This window comes from Triticum aestivum, chromosome 1D, assembly GCF_018294505.1.
Source record: "Triticum aestivum cultivar Chinese Spring chromosome 1D, IWGSC CS RefSeq v2.1, whole genome shotgun sequence".
NCBI lineage: Eukaryota > Viridiplantae > Streptophyta > Magnoliopsida > Poales > Poaceae > Triticum > Triticum aestivum.
The window spans coordinates 22913438-22918000 of NC_057796.1; positions in this window are offsets into that span (position 1 = coordinate 22913438).

The following is a 4563-nucleotide window of genomic DNA, read 5'->3' on the forward strand; positions in this document are numbered from 1 at the left end:
TTATTTTTCATGCATTTACTGATTTTTTAGCTAATTGACCCTGAAATTGAGAAGCACTACAAATGAACTCTGAAAAGGTTGAAAATTGGCATGGTATCATCATTTCACCCACATAGCATGTGCTAAAATGTTGAGAGGGTTACGGGAAAAACTGGATGCACTTCGTGTACAAAATGGACAATCTCTTTCGAAGTATTAGGGTTTCGGAAGAAAACTCATCTGTTACAAAGGGATTTCATTTTCTTGAACATATTTCAACTCTAGACTTTTTGTGTGTTCAAAATGCACCATTCAAAACCACATCATCAATTTTCAACTCTTTATGACTTCATTTTTTATTTTTCATGCATTTACTGATTTTTTTGACCTAAATGGCCCTGAAATTGAAAAACAATACAAATGAACTCTGAAAAGGTTGAAAGTTGGCATGGTATCATCATTTCAGCCACATAGCATGTGCTAAAAAGTTGAGAGGGTTACGGGAAAAACTGGATGCACTTCGTGTAGAAAATGGACAATCTCTTCCGAAGTATCAGGGTTTTGGACGAAAACTCATCTGTTACAAAAGGGATTTCGTTTTCTTGAACTTATTTGAACTCCAGAAGTTTTGTGTGTTCAAAATGCACCATTCAAAGCGACATCATCAATTTTCAACCCTTTATGACTTCATTTGTTATTTTTCATGCATTTACTGATTTTTTAGCTAAATGACCCTGAAATTGAGAAGCACTACAAATGAACTCTGAAAAGGTTGAAAATTGGCATGGTATCATCATTTCACCCACATAGCATGTGCTAAAATGTTGAGAGGGTTACGGGAAAAACTGGATACACTTCGTGTACAAAATGGACAATCTCTTTCGAAGTATCAGGGTTTCGGACGAAAACTCATCTGTTACAAAGGGATTTCATTTTCTTGAACATATTTGAACTCTAGACTTTTTGTGTGTTCAAAATGCACCATTCAAAACCACATCATCAATTTTCAACTCTTTATGACTTCATTTTTTATTTTTCATGCATTTACTGATTTTTTGACCTAAATGACCCCGAAATTGAAAAACAATACAAATGAACTCTGAAAAGGTTGAAAGTTGGCATGGTATCATCATTTCACGCACATAGCATGTGCTAAAAAGTTGAGAGGGTTACAGAAAAAACTGGATGCACTTCGTGTACAAAATGGACAATCTCTTCCGGAGTATCAGGGTTTTGGACGAAAACTCATCTGTTACAAAAGGGATTTCATTTTCTTGAACTTATTTGAACTCCAGACTTTTTGTGTGTTCAAAATGCACCATTCAAAGCCACATCATCAATTTTCAACCCTTTATGACTTCATTTGTTACTTTTCATGCATTTAATGTTTTTTTAGCTAAATGGCCCTGAAATTTAAAAGCGCTACAAATGAACTCTGAAAAGGTTGAAAGTTGGCATGGTATCATCATTTCACTCACATAGTATGTGCTAAAAGGTTGAGAGGGTTACGGGAAAAACTGGATGCACTTCGTGAAGAAAATGGAAAATCTCTTTCGGAGTATCAGGGTTTCGGACGAAAACTCATCTGTTACAAAGGGATTTCATTTTCTTGAACTTATTTGAACTCCAGAATTTTTGTGTGTTCAAAATGCACCATTCAAAGCCACATCATCAATTTTCAACCCTTTATGACTTCATTTGTTATTTTTCATGCATTTACTGATTTTTTAGCTAATTGACCCTGAAATTGAGAAGCACTACAAATGAACTCTGAAAAGGTTGAAAATTGGCATGGTATCATCATTTCACCCACATAGCATGTGCTAAAATGTTGAGAGGGTTACGGGAAAAACTGGATGCACTTCGTGTACAAAATGGACAATCTCTTTCGAAGTATCAGGGTTTCGGACGAAAACTCATCTGTTACAAAGGGATTTCATTTTCTTGAACATATTTCAACTCTAGACTTTTTGTGTGTTCAAAATGCACCATTCAAAACCACATCATCAATTTTCAACTCTTTATGACTTCATTTTTTATTTTTCATGCATTTACTGATTTTTTTTGACCTAAATGGCCCTGAAATTGAAAAACAATACAAATGAACTCTGAAAAGGTTGAAAGTTGGCATGGTATCATCATTTCAGCCACATAGCATGTGCTAAAAAGTTGAGAGGGTTACGGGAAAAACTGGATGCACTTCGTGTAGAAAATGGACAATCTCTTCCGAAGTATCAGGGTTTTGGACGAAAACTCATCTGTTACAAAAGGGATTTCGTTTTCTTGAACTTATTTGAACTCCAGAAGTTTTGTGTGTTCAAAATGCACCATTCAAAGCGACATCATCAATTTTCAACCCTTTATGACTTCATTTGTTATTTTTCATGCATTTACTGATTTTTTAGCTAAATGACCCTGAAATTGAGAAGCACTACAAATGAACTCTGAAAAGGTTGAAAATTGGCATGGTATCATCATTTCACCCACATAGCATGTGCTAAAAAGTTGAGAGGGTTACGGGAAAAACTGGATACACTTCGTGTACAAAATGGACAATCTCTTTCGAAGTATCAGGGTTTCGGACGAAAACTCATTTGTTACAAAGGGATTTCATTTTCTTGAACATATTTGAACTCTAGACTTTTTGTGTGTTCAAAATGCACCATTCAAAACCACATCATCAATTTTCAACTCTTTATGACTTCATTTTTTATTTTTCATGCATTTACTGATTTTTTGACCTAAATGACCCCGAAATTGAAAAACAATACAAATGAACTCTGAAAAGGTTGAAAGTTGGCATGGTATCATCATTTCACGCACATAGCATGTGCTAAAAAGTTGAGAGGGTTACAGGAAAAACTGGATGCACTTCGTGTACAAAATGGACAATCTCTTCCGGAGTATCAGGGTTTTGGACGAAAACTCATCTGTTACAAAAGGGATTTCATTTTCTTGAACTTATTTGAACTCCAGACTTTTTGTGTGTTCAAAATGCACCATTCAAAGCCACATCATCAATTTTCAACCCTTTATGACTTCATTTGTTACTTTTCATGCATTTAATGTTTTTTAGCTAAATGGCCCTGAAATTTAAAAGCGATACAAATGAACTCTGAAAAGGTTGAAAGTTGGCATGGTATCATCATTTCACTCACATAGTATGTGCTAAAAGGTTGAGAGGGTTACGGGAAAAACTGGATGCACTTCGTGAAGAAAATGGAAAATCTCTTTCGGAGTATCAGGGTTTCGGACGAAAACTCATCTGTTACAAAGGGATTTCATTTTCTTGAACTTATTTGAACTCCAGAATTTTTGTGTGTTCAAAATGCACCATTCAAAGCCACATCATCAATTTTCAACCCTTTATGACTTCATTTGTTATTTTTCATGCATTTACTGATTTTTTAGCTAATTGACCCTGAAATTGAGAAGCACTACAAATGAACTCTGAAAAGGTTGAAAATTGGCATGGTATCATCATTTCACCCACATAGCATGTGCTAAAATGTTGAGAGGGTTACGGGAAAAACTGGATGCACTTCGTGTACAAAATGGACAATCTCTTTCGAAGTATCAGGGTTTCGGACGAAAACTCATCTGTTACAAAGGGATTTCATTTTCTTGAACATATTTGAACTCTAGACTTTTTGTGTGTTCAAAATGCACCATTCAAAACCACATCATCAATTTTCAACTCTTTATGACTTCATTTTTTATTTTTCATGCATTTACTGATTTTTTGACCTAAATGACCCCGAAATTGAAAAACAATACAAATGAACTCTGAAAAGGTTGAAAGTTGGCATGGTATCATCATTTCACGCACATAGCATGTGCTAAAAAGTTGAGAGGGTTACAGGAAAAACTGGATGCACTTCGTGTACAAAATGGACAATCTCTTCCGGAGTATCAGGGTTTTGGACGAAAACTCATCTATTACAAAAGGGATTTCATTTTCTTGAACATATTTGAACTCCAGACTTTTTGTGTGTTCAAAATGCACCATTCAAAGCCACATCATCAATTTTCAACCCTTTATGACTTCATTTGTTACTTTTCATGCATTTAATGTTTTTTTAGCTAAATGGCCCTGAAATTTAAAAGCGCTACAAATGAACTCTGAAAAGGTTGAAAGTTGGTATGGTATCATCATTTCACTCACATAGTATGTGCTAAAAGGTTGAGAGGGTTACGGGAAAAACTAGATGCACTTCGTGAAGAAAATGGAAAATCTCTTTCGGAGTATCAGGGTTTCGGACGAAAACTCATCTGTTACAAAGGGATTTCATTTTCTTGAACTTATTTGAACTCCAGAATTTTTGTGTGTTCAAAATGCACCATTCAAAGCCACATCATCAATTTTCAACCCTTTATGACTTCATTTGTTATTTTTCATGCATTTACTGATTTTTTAGCTAATTGACCCTGAAATTGAGAAGCACTACAAATGAACTCTGAAAAGGTTGAAAATTGGCATGGTATCATCATTTCACCCACATAGCATGTGCTAAAATGTTGAGAGGGTTACGGGAAAAACTGGATGCACTTCGTGTACAAAATGGACAATCTCTTTCGAAGTAT